The sequence below is a fragment of the Cornus florida genome, unplaced genomic scaffold, assembly GCF_030987335.1.
Source record: "Cornus florida cultivar Cherokee Brave unplaced genomic scaffold, ASM3098733v1 CherokeeBrave_3.0.0_Hap2_Chr01, whole genome shotgun sequence".
In the NCBI taxonomy this organism is placed as follows: domain Eukaryota; kingdom Viridiplantae; phylum Streptophyta; class Magnoliopsida; order Cornales; family Cornaceae; genus Cornus; species Cornus florida.
The window spans coordinates 11287890-11301206 of NW_026775571.1; positions in this window are offsets into that span (position 1 = coordinate 11287890).

Consider the following 13317-nt stretch of genomic DNA (forward strand, 5'->3'; position numbering starts at 1 on the left):
TGTTCTGTCACTGGTGTCTGTTTGGGGTCCTCCATACGAGTACCTTGTGCGGTAAAATTAAGATTCTCCATCGACATTGCTGTGGAAGATGTAGGATTCCCAAACGGTGGTGGTGTGAAAGTTGCACGATTCCCAGTTGGCGGTGTTGTGGAAGATGTAGGATGCCCAGATTGTACTGGTGATTCACTGAAGGTCTGAACTTCCAATTTGTTCATCAGCGTAGCGACTTGTAAGTCATTCTCTTCAATAGTCTTTGTGAGGTTCTCAATGGCACGAGACATAGTTGCTAATTATTCCTCCACCGTGGCAGCTCCAGTCATCATAGCAACGACCACATCTAAGTATGATAGGCCTTGAGAGTCAACGTTTCTTGAAGTGATTGAATACTTCGAAGTCTGACGTGGTGACTCTGGGGGTGAACCGACACTAGAGTGAACATCATGGATGGAATAAGGTGAATCTGGTGGCGGAATCTCCTCTGGAACAACGTCAGGGTTCTTGACATGTTGGGTTTTTACGTTTGCCGGCTTTGCAGGATTGGTTTTCACCAAGTCTTGCTGATGTTTGGATGAAGCCATCGCCTGGGACTTGCTACGTGTCACAGGGCCCGCTAAGGTACTTCCATCACATGATTTGGCCTTCGTGCCACTTTTCATGGTGGCTTTGGCGTCGACCTTTGTGGTAGCGATGTTCTTTTGGGCTTTCTTGTCTGTCTGAGTCTTAGGAGGAGCAATAGAGTCGGATAGAGAAGAAACTTGCTGATAGGAGAAAAAGATAAGAGGTAAAGGATGTCCCACCGGGTGTGCCAGAAATTTCTACACACAAATTTTGTACTCTGCAATAAAGACAAAATATGGGCAAAATAATAATTTATTAAATCAGAAATATTTGGAGTACAATCCTTTGTGATATCTTTTATAAAAAGAATGGTCCTCTGATTCGATCTCCTTTTTGTTGTTAGTTGGATCCAAGGGCTACACGAGCTTGCTCTTGAATCACCGTGGAATTTGATGAAGAACGGCACGTCGTTGGATGTGTTTGTTGTTGATCACCGTGGGATTTGATGAAGAATGGCACGTTGTTGGATGTGCTTGATGTTATTTGTTTTTGAGTTTGGATTCTGAATTTGTGTCTCTGACTTCTGAGTCTCTGAATTTCTGAGTCTCTGGACTTCTGAATTCTAAATTTGTCCCTTCTCCCTTCCTCCAGGCCTCTATTTATAGGCTTTTTGGATTCATAGGATGATGACACGTGTCCTCTCTGATAAGGAAAATATCATAACTGGGCCGGGCCGGATATATTATGATGATTATCCTTAAAAATAATTATTCCAAATATATTTTATTAGGAATAATTATTCTTTTTATTTAACCATCTAGACTGGGCTTAATTAAATGATTTAAGTGGACCAAACTTGGGCCAATTAAATAACTTAATTAAACATTAGGCCCATATTTAATGGGTCCATTTGTCAAAACCAAAGTCCACTAAAATTTTAGTGTCTACAGAGTCGATTGATTGATGTTTTAGGTTAGTGAGAGCATTGCATTGTTAGTATCACTTATAGTGTCACCTTTAGATTCAGAAATGGATTGTTAGAGTCTTACCATTATGGTAAGGGCTCACGTTTGTTTTGAGATAGGTTGTTGTCGCATTGGTTTTTGGAGTCAAATTATGGCTAGGACTGGTCTTCCTTTTACCTAAATACTCTAGGACAAGACGTCCGTAGGGTTCATTGTTGCATCATTTTATTTCTGCAGTTTTGTTTACTACCATGTCAGTAGTATGATTTACGATATTGTGATGCATGAGTAGGTGGAGTTGTCCATATTTGTCTTCTTGTTGTGTGGCATTAGCATGCCTTATTTACATGCTTAGGGATGTCATGTTGTTACTATGCTTTAATGACATGCTTTTGTGTTTACGTGGAGACATGTTGCATGTGCCCTTGATTTTATTTATATGAGTAGATTTACTTACTTAGTAGTTACATTTCCTTGTTATTTGCATGACTTCCATGTTTGGTTTTCCCTTTTGTTTCCCTCGGTCGCATGTAGTTTGTATACCGGTTTCCACAATGGTTTCGTTGTGAAATTCCTTGTAGAGGAGTTACCACATTTGTTTTGTCTTAAGCTGTCCACTTCCCTAAGGTAGGAAGAATGCTCCATTTTCGTGTTCGTCGTGTTGACACTTGTGGGAGAATAGGGTTTCTCCCCCTTTTCTTGATTTGTGTTAAGAACTTCACAAGGAATAAGCCTCTTCTCTTTGTCGCCTTATGTACGGTTTTCAGGTTGGTCGGTTCGTGAGGATCACCATTGTTGTCTTGAGTCTTTGGTGAGGATTTGATTGATTTTGGTCAACTTACTTCCATGTAAGGGGTGAAGTTTTTGACCTTGTTGTCTTTCTTTTTAGAGACAGAGTCATGGTGTTATCCTTCTTAGGACTGGTGATTCCCTTTCTTTCGTGTCTTCCCTTGGGGAGTTTTACCGTAGTTGTTGACAAAAGTTATTATGCTCAGAGTGAGTGGATTGATGTGAGATAATTTTACTGGGACTTATGTCCATATCATTAAGGATTTATTTGATTTGTTGTGTGAGCTTGACGCTGTTTAAGGATATCTTTTAGAAACTTGCTTTGGTTCAAGAGACCTGGACGTGGTTGACTCTTAGGAGAGGTTTTCGGGGATCGCTGTTGGATATGGCTTGTTTATGGAGTTTTCTCGTCTTAGTTATGGCTAGACGTAGTTTTGAGGAATCTTAGGTCCAGTGATTGTTTATGGATTGAAATTGAGGAATTTTGATTTAGCTTGGCGTAGCCAAGCACGGTTTCGGGAGATTTGTTTTGTGACTTTGGTTGTCAGGATTTTGATGTGTGTGCCATGTGATGGACTTGTTTTTCGAGGATTTAGTTATCCGTGATAGGGATTTTAATCCGATGTTTGATTATGGTGTAGTCATGTAGTTGATCTGTTTCAGGGAGATATTGAAGACTTTCGATGAAATGCCTTGTTGTGAGGTTCGTTCTAATTTATGAAGGTGTTGATTTGTTTGTTAGGCTTTAGATTCGTGATTGATGTTGTTGATAGTAATGTTTTGAGACGTTGGAGTTGTTGGTTTTGTTGTATTGAGGATTTAAGGCCTTAAGCGTAGTGGTACGTATGGCATTGTTGTCAGAGTTTTGGGATTGGCCAGAATGGTCCGGCCGAACATCTTTGGACCATATCTCAACTCTCACAAAATGTTGGTCTCCGTAGTGCTTTTGGTAATGATCATTTTTGACATTAATGTCATTTGTATCGAGAGGTTTCATGGGTAGACCTGGTAGGGGCAGGTTATAAACTGGTGCCTTATACTGTCATATGTTATCGTATAAGTTGTGTGCTGTGGGCGGGTGCTAGTTGCCGTCGATGCTACCTTACTGACGAGTAAGTGTGGACGGGCACTAGGCACTGTCATTGCAACCACACATTTGAGTACGTCGTGGGCGGGTTTTGGTCGCTATTCATACTGCCACGTCATCTTTGTTCAGTACCTTGATTTGATATGTGATTATCTTGGAGTTCTCTTTGTGGTTGTTTTTGGATCCGTATGATGGTTCGTCAGGAGGGATGCTTACGGTTGTTGTCTTCCTTTCTTTTGTTTGACCTTGGGTTTCATGTGTGAGTTTCGACTTGTCGTGTGGCCGTGTGGCCATCATTCATTGGGAGTGGTCGTCATGAGCACGTGGTGCAAATGACATTGGTTTGTGGGTTCTCCTTCAATTTTGGGATTGCTTTTGTAGCATGTTGTGTGGGATACTCAGAGATGAACTCCTTAGTTACCCTGGTTTCGCCTTTTGTTTTGTTAAGGCTAGATTTCTGGGACGAAATCCCTTCAAAGTGGGAAGGTTGTAATAACCCGGTTATTTTCCTTCCTTTCCTTTTTCCTCAAATTTTACAGATAAATTTTTTCCATTATCATTTCTTTTCTGTATTTGATTTTTTGTCATTTGGTGTCGTCTAGAGTGCTCAGAAATGATTTTTGAGACTCTTTCCTTTGGATTGACAACTTCCCTTAGGGTTCATTTGATTAGACGGGAAATTTAATAGAAAGTGAAAATGAAAGAAAGTGAAGTGAAAGAAAGGAAAACCAAGTTTCCATCGTGCATTTGGTTAGCAAGAATTTTTTTGAAGAAAGTTGTGAGAAAATATTATTTTATTAATTTGGATAGCATGAAAAAGAAAAGAAAATAATTCTACTTACCAAAAATACCCTTATAATTATAAATAATAATAAAATAAATAAATTTGAGTTAGACTAATATTCTTTATACTTAATTATTTATTTTAGTAAGCAAATAGTGAGATATGAAATAAAATAATTGTGACGACCCTGGATTTTTCAACCCAGTGTGTCCTGTGATGACCCGAACTGGATCCAAGATGTGGAAGCTAGAAACAAGACAACGGTCTCCCAAGGCATAACAAACCTCTAAGACCCTAAGAAATCAAAGTGACCTTCCATGAGGTTGTGGAATTCAATGAGAACTGATGCGGAAGCAAAAAATCAAAAATATGACAAATAAGCCCCTAGGGGCAAAATAGTCATTTTTGAAAGTATGGATTCCGGTGCCACCGAGCACATTGCTGGAAAGACAACAAAAAAACAATCAGGATGGACTCAAGAATCGCATGATTCGGAGTCCGGATGAAGGAGAAATAGCTTGACGAAGAAAAACGAGCACTTAAGGCTAAAAGGTAAACTGGTAATTATTCAGGAAGATCTGGGTACAACCGAGTACACCGTTGGAAAGACAGCGAAAAATTAGTCAAGTTAAAAAAAAAGTTCACTCGATTTGGAGTCCGGACGAGGGAGAAACGAGGGTTTAAAGTTGAGACGTCGTGGTAGCCCGATGAAGGCCATGGCGCACACGGCGCCTATGCACGTGCCCACCGGCGCCCATGCCGGCGCCCAATGGCATGCATATGCTGACAGCAAGGGTCCAAAGCAGATTTTCCAGAACTGAGGCTTGAAACGGAGGTTGAAACGAGTTTTTCTGGAAAAACACAAAGAAGAAACCCCCCCTAAAATCGAGTTTTCTACCCGATTTAGTGGACAGAAATGAAAAAAACTCACTGTAAAATACCCAAAATGCCCCTCCAAGAAATCTGGTCATGAGGGTCATAAAGCTGCTAAATGAAAACTGGAAGCTGAAACTTCACGAGGGATTTCCGGTACCAAGACGACATTTTCTGGCAAAACACAAAAAAGAAACCCCCCCTAAAATCATGTTTTCTAAGCGACCATGTCGAAAGAAGAAAATAAAACTGATGTGAAAGGTCTAGAATGCCCCTAGATCAGATTATGCAACAAAATTTCAAAATAAGTCCCTAGGAGGCTCAATTCACAAAGGAAGAGGTTTTTCTTGAAAACGATCATGCACGCAAACGTAACTTACCTATTAGGACATGCTATAATAGTCCACGACTTAAAAATACCACCGATGCAAAATTTGACCCCCCAACGGCCGAAAAGGCAAGAATGGACTTGAAATGGAAAATATGAAAACCAAAATTAGGAAATGGTTTCAAATGACCGTTTGGCCCTTGGTCATACTTCATACAAGATAAATGAGACCCTATGAAAGAATGAGAATAGAATTCCCACACCCGATGCAACCATGGTGAAGCATTGACTTGCGATTTTTCAAGATTTTCATAATATTTCATGAAGTTAAAAAGTATATAGAATACAATATAATGGTCATTGGCTTCCGGCCTCATCTTATACATGTCAAATAAATTGTAAAGAGTATACTCATGTACACACTACATATATGGAATCAAATAATACATATTTTGATACATAAGGTTACAAAGAGGCATTTTATGCTAACACTTGCATAAAATGGAAACTTAAAAACTATAAGCCATCCAAGGAGCAATGAGCACCACGAACCAAGTCTTCATACCTGAAAAATGTCCCCACTACGTGGGTGAGTAACATAAAGCTACTCGTAGGAAATGAGCATGCATCGACCTAGCATTTTACAATTTTATCACCTTAAGGTGAAACATGTTAAAGGGGCTCATGTCACCTAACGTCTATGTCTAAGTGAGACTCGGGGAGCATCCTAAGCTACCTTAGAGTCAAAGCAATAAGAATCATGATATGCATACGTGTATGAAACGAATCATGGTTGGGATAATCCAAAGAACACGACAAGAAGAATGCTTGAGCATAGATTAACATGAATTGCATTTTCAATACAATTGAACTAGGTTTAGAGTAATCCATACAATATGACAAAAGCATATTTGAATACAAGTTAACAAGAATCACATTATCCATGCAATTCAACAACAAAAGAGCATGTTATACAGTGCAACAAGGTATCAGTTCTCAAAGCCATCAACTTAGAATCTAAAGCACAAAATAACAGTAGTGGTTCATGCCACCTAACGTCAAAGTTCTAAATGAATCAATAGGATCAATCCTAAGCTTTGTTAGAACGTCAAAACACAATTTTCAATATCAATGCAATTTAACTAACATTGGAACTTCCAATACAACGCATAAAGCACAATTTTGCAAAGTTACATCATATAACTTAAAATGGAACGACAAATAAGGAACAACAAGTTACAATATCATCTAGTTATCAACTTGAAAATGAAATGCGAAATCAAACAAAGTGGATACTCAGACGTCATGCCGGATCAGACTGACAACATAGTTACTTTAGGGTTACTAGCCCATGGGCAACCTCCCTATGTGCATACTAGACTACATAGAGGGACTATCCCCCGTATTAGAACCACGTCCTAGCCATAGTCAAACAACGACATCCCCAAGTTTCCAAAATCAACAAGTTGTGCAACAACGCATATATCAACAGGAATATGCAAGATAATCAACTATCTACCACGCATAACCAAATTTGGAAACCTATACAATACATGCTCTAAATCCACAACTAATATGATATGATGAATGTCGAATCTTTAGTGTACGATTCGTTACACGCTATGCATGAAAGATGTTAAATACGAAGTGTGCAAATCATTACACAAGGCAACAATATATTCAATAAGGAAAACATATTCTCATGAGTACAAACATAGCAACTATGTTATCCAATATTTAAAACATAACCAAATGAATATACAATAAGTCTAAGTCCATGATTTGAATATAAAAACCACATCTAAAACACAACTAGATCATGGAGCAAATTGATAGAATTTAAATAGATAAACACAATTAAATTCTCTAGATTCCGATTCAATTCCAATTAACCTCAATTTAATGCATGTTAAAGGACATGGCAAGGTCATCACCTATATCCATTCTAAAACTCAATTAGGTTGTTAAAACAAAGAAAGTAGAACTTTAATTAAATCATGCTAATTTAAATCCCAAGGTTTTAAAACAACTTCAGATAGTCCCAAATTAATATATACTAGTAAACGAGTCATGGCCAATACAAATATCAAGTTAAAACCTTAATTAAGCTAATGGGATCATGAAATAAATTTTAATTAATTCTTTTAATTAAAATCTCTAGATTTTCAAACTTAACCAAATGCTCTCAATTTAACATATCTTAGAGAACATGCCAATGACTAATATAATATCACATTACAAGTTTATTTCATTCAATTTATGACCATGTGAATTAAACTTTCACTAAAGTTAAATATAAATTAAAAGTTACAATTCTCATGCAATTAATCCCAATTTAATATATGTGAACAACTATACCTAAGCTTAATTTTCTAGTATGCCACAATTCAATTCCAAGTTGTATATCACCATGAGGATTAAATCTTAAACAAGGAATTTAATTAAATGAAAGGTTTGAAAACCTAACCGAATATTCTAAATCAAATATATGTGAAGCTATATGGCATGTAAGTCAAGAAAATCAAGTCAAAATTTAAATAGAGTGAATAGTACACTCGGGGTAAATTAATTAATCAAATTAATTAATAATTACTAATTTTCAAAACACCTCCAATTACTTTCAAATTCAACTATGTTGAAGAGCATGCTAAGCCCTAATATAATATGCTAACACATATTAATTTCAAGCTATTTAAGGCCACATGATTTAATATTTTATTCTAGAAAAATATTAAATAAAATCTTCGTTACTTGTCCAATTTCTCTCAATTTAATATATGTTAATCAACATACCAAGGGGTAATATTCTATCATGCCACATGTTTAAATAAGGCTATAGGCAACCGGGAAAATCAAATCACATGCTAGAAAATAAACAATTAAAATCTCTAGATTTAATATACAAACATGTAAACAAGTATCATAAGCATCACAAGCATGATATATAACAAGAAAACAACCTAGAACACCCCCTACCTCAACTTGAGATGAAAACCTCAAATCCCCACTGAAAAAAAAGTGTCCCGAATTCGCCGAAACTGAAGGGTTTTGTCGGAGACAACACGATCTACATGAATCCGAAGGAAACCCCATGAAAATCACAACTTGAACTCAAATCCAAACTCAAGAAATGGTCAAAAATGAATTCTAATAAGGGGGAATGATAGAACACGTCGAGGGGAACAAAAAACGTGAAAGCCGAAGACTTTTCACTTAGGAAAAGTAAATCAAAGGAGGAGAGAGAAGGTGGTAGCTCCATGGACATCCATGGCTGCTTCAGGTCGTGCATGGAGAGTGGGGAAGATGAAAAATGAAATATCTCATCCCCCTTTTATAGAAATCTCAAAAAGTGCCCTGAACGGGCCCCGCCGGGTTCGGAAAAGTGGATTTTGAGCAAATGCCCTCAAATGGTAAAACTCCATGAATGAAAAAGATTCAAAATAAGAAAATATAAACAACGGAAGAAACGGCGTCAAAAACTAAGTCCCGAACAGAAAGTTATGCCCCAAACAAGTTCGCCGACAACCGGGTCCAAAAACTCTAAAACTGGAGAAAAATGACCAAAACAGAATTCTAAGAGTCCATGACTCGATAAAATGTGAAAATGAATCCCGTACGAGGATCCAGACTCCAGATGAGACATTTTACAATAACTTTCGTTAATTGCACAATGGCCCCTACAAAAAGGGTTAACTGCGAAACTGCTCCAGAATGAAAATATCTTCCAAAAGATATTTTCATAGATACCCCTAAAATAAAAATATCTTCAAAAGATATTTATGAAAAATACCCCAAGAAATGAAAAAGATTCTGATGAATTGTGCATCTATGCTCTTGTGGACACCGGGAACAACCAGAGTACTTTCTTGCGAAAGTAAAGATACGTATTTCGAGGAAACCACTCAAGATGAAGGCACGTGAAGTCAAAACTAACTCCGAGCATGAAAAGTGAGGTTGTGCCAAAAACTGACAAACGGAGATAAGACAGAACAGGGAAAAGACGAAATAGTGCATAGTGTCCGAAAAGTGAAAATGCAGAAATGACTCGGTCCTCAAAGGAAGTTGTCAATCCACGGAAAAGAGTCTCAGAAATCATTTTCAAGCACTCGAGATGATACTAAGCGACAAGAAACAGAGTTTAGAAAGGAAAATTAAAAGAAAAAAATTCATTCGTAAAATTTCAGGAAAAAGGAAAGGAAGGCAAATGACCGGGTCGTTACAATAATATGTGATATCAGATACAATTTTTGTATTTTTTTACAAGGACTAGAACCCTCGAATTTTTACACTTTAAAAGTTGAGTAAATACCAATATAATTGACTAAATTAACAAAAATATGAAAAAATATTGAATATTATTACTATCAAGAAATTATGCCAACTCTGTTCTATTTTTAACAAAATCTTGAGTCATTGGATGTATCTCAATGAATGGAACACGGTAGGACTCTAGCTAATATATACTATATATATGTATTATTATTGTATGTTGTCTAGAGATGACATGGTTTATAAGATAATAGTATTATCAATTGCGAAAAATTGAGCAATTGTAGCCATCATTGAAAAATAATAATTTAATAATAGAAGGAAAAATGAAATTAATTTTACAGACACACATAAAATTACAAAGAATTAAATTAGTAATAGACAAATTAAGTAATTTATAGAACAAGGAAACTTTTCCTTTTCAATGAAATCTATCTAATTTTGACCGAAGTCATACAATCATTCTCAAAAGGTATTGCTTTTACGCTCCGAGCGTGCTCCTACTCTTACATTCCGCGCACGCTCTCGTTCAAATTCTTATTGCTTATGACTTAATTCAAGAGCGCGCTCCCGCTTTCATGCTCCGTGCACGCTCTCGTTCAAATTCTCACTACTTATGACTTAATTCTGCCACTCTTACGCTCCTGTTCGCGAATTCGCTCTCGCTTCCGTTCCCGCTTTATATGACTTAGGTTTAGACAACAGATATGGGCATAATAGGAAAAGCAAGAAATAAAGTGCACAACTTTTGTGGGAAAGTAGATTTTCGTGTGTTTTACGCTCGAAAAAATTTAAGGAAAATTTTCAGATGTGGGAAATTTACATTCCCCAAAATTTTCACTTTCTATTTAACCAAACTACTAAAAAAAATTAAAATTTTCTCTTTCTTTTCATTTCTTGCTGCTTCTTGCTAACCAAACGGACCCTTAAGAACCGAGTCAATTTCACATTTTCACTTTTTGGACACTATTCACTTTTCGTCTTTTTCCCGTTTGTCACTGTGTTAGCACAACCTCACTTTTCGTGTTCAGATTTGATTCCGATTTTGCATGCATCCACGATATTTAAATTCCATGCTATATGTATTTTTACTTTCTTAGAAAAGCATGCTAAGTGTTTACTTTTCTTGTAAAGGGTATGGATGCACAATATTTTTTTAATATTCTTAACTTATGGGGTTTTACTGTAATTAAATAAAGTAATTATTTTTCGTCTTAGAGACCATTTGTAATTTAATTTAGAAGATATTTTGGAAAATGACCTTTTTGCAATTTTTGAAAAGTGTGACAAGTGTCACACTCCTATGGACCACTTGTTGACATTTTGGTAGAACCACTTGCAAGCTTAATTTCGTGACACATGGAGGGTGGAGATTCACCCAATTGTTGGCATAGGATTGGACCACTTGTTGGCTTGGATGGTTGAAAAGTGTAGGCTAGGGATTTAGTGTAGGAATGAGCCTTAAATTAATGACAAGTGTAAGGTTCATTTTAGGTCTTACACTGTGTGTGTGAAGACCATGGTGTAGACTCACATAATAAGTGGAAGAATGCTAAATCCTCCGCTCACCACATTTTTATTCATCTTCCTCACCACTTTGTTCTCAAACCCTAACCTAGCCTCCATGGAACGAAAAGCTTGACTCAAAGCTTTAACTTTATTTTTGGCCTCATTCCATCCACCTTAGACCATAAAGTTTTGGAATACTTTTTGTTCCCCTCATTCTCCTCTACATAACCCTTGAAAGGTTTGTCATTTTGTGTTGATTTGCCTTGGATTCAAGAGGAACAATCATCTTGTGAGGTAGGGGGTGTTCTAGTTTATTAATCTAAGGGTTTTATTTGCTTTTGTAGTGAAATACAAGTTGTATGCATGTTTTATATTAATTTGAGAAATTAATGATTAATTATAGCTTGCTTATACACTTTAGACTTGGTATATGGCATAGCCTTGACTTGATCTTTGTTATATAATTATTTGGAACCATTTGAATGAATTTTCAAATCTAAAGATTTAATGAATTTAATTTGATTTAAATTATACTTAATGGTACCTTGCTTGTATTCCATTTCAGACTTGATATATAGCATGGCCATGACTTAGTCCTTGTTATATATTAATTTGGAATCATTTGAACAACTATTAAAAATTAGAAATTTAATTAATTTAAATTAATTAAATTCTACATGATGATGTCTTGCTCATTTTGCACTTTTGATTTGATATATGTAATGACCATGCTATATTGTTTCATATATATTAATTTGAGGTAATTTGGAATTGATTTGAAATCTAGAGAATTTAATTATTTTTATTTAATTAAATTCTATCTAATTGCTCCATGAATTTAATTATGTTTTAGAAGTTGTTTCTATATTTAAATCATGGACTTGGACTTGTTGTATACTCACTTGGTTACATGATCGACGGATTGATTATCAATTATAAATCAACCCATTTGCAATAGCACAAATCATTGTAAAATAGGGCTATTGGTCGAGTAAGTCGAACCACTGGGACTGCTAGTCTATGGCAAACTAAGTATCTAGAATATTTTTAGAATGATAAGGGGGTTTATAGAGGATTTGTTAGATTGTCGCTAAAACTAAGAATTTAAATTGCATAAAACAAAAGTTTGCGAGAATTAAAAGAGATAAATTACGAGTAAAGAAAACTAGGGAAGTGAATCTGCCTCCATCCCTATACACATGCTAGATTATAACTAATTTAGGGGAAAAACAATATGTAATGGTCAATAATTATATAGCAACACATGGTTGCCATATAATTAACAAGAAGTACATTGAATCACAAACAAGAATAATCCATCAAAGGTGAATATGTTTAGACTACCTAAACTAAAGTGCAGCTTAAACACACTTACTTAAATGAAAGATTATTAAGCCCTTGATAAAATGATGAAGCACATGAAGCTAGAGATTAAGCGTAAACCATTAAAGGGATTACCTAAGCAATGGCCTATCAAATATATCTACCAACATGCCATTAAACCATTTCATAACCTTATTTCCATTGTAACCATGAAAACATAAACAATTTGATTAAAGTAAGACATTATCTAGAACAAGATAATCAACTTAGAAAAATCATTCATAAACATCAACATCCATTACAACAAATGAAATGCTCTTAATCATGAAAAGACCATAGATTATACGTTGTAATCCCCAAAATATAGCTAAGCTAGAACATGCTTACAAGGGAGGGCTGCATCACCTCCCTAGAGGAAGAGTTAGTTACCCATGGATGCCCTAGAAGAAGGAAGAAGCTTGCCTCCAACTCCCATTTTCGAGCTCCCCTTTTTAGCCACACAAAACTCTATCTTCTCCTCCTTTCTCTCTCTAAAAAATCTTGCAAAATGATATATGATCTTGATAAATGGTTCCCCCTCCCTTTTGTAGACAATATGTCTACCAAACCTCCTCCAAACAAGGCTTCATTCCCATCAAAAGACATCTCCAACCAACTCATAAAAGAGGGAAATCCGAAGTTGAGGGAATCAAGGCACAAGTGGGACTGCATGTTCCTTCGAGCGCTCGAAGGAGAGGCTTCGAGCGCTCGAAGATGGTCAAAATGATTCTGCCTTAATTTCGAGCGCTCAAAGGTGAGGCTTTGAGCGCTCGAAAATGCATCAGAATGCATT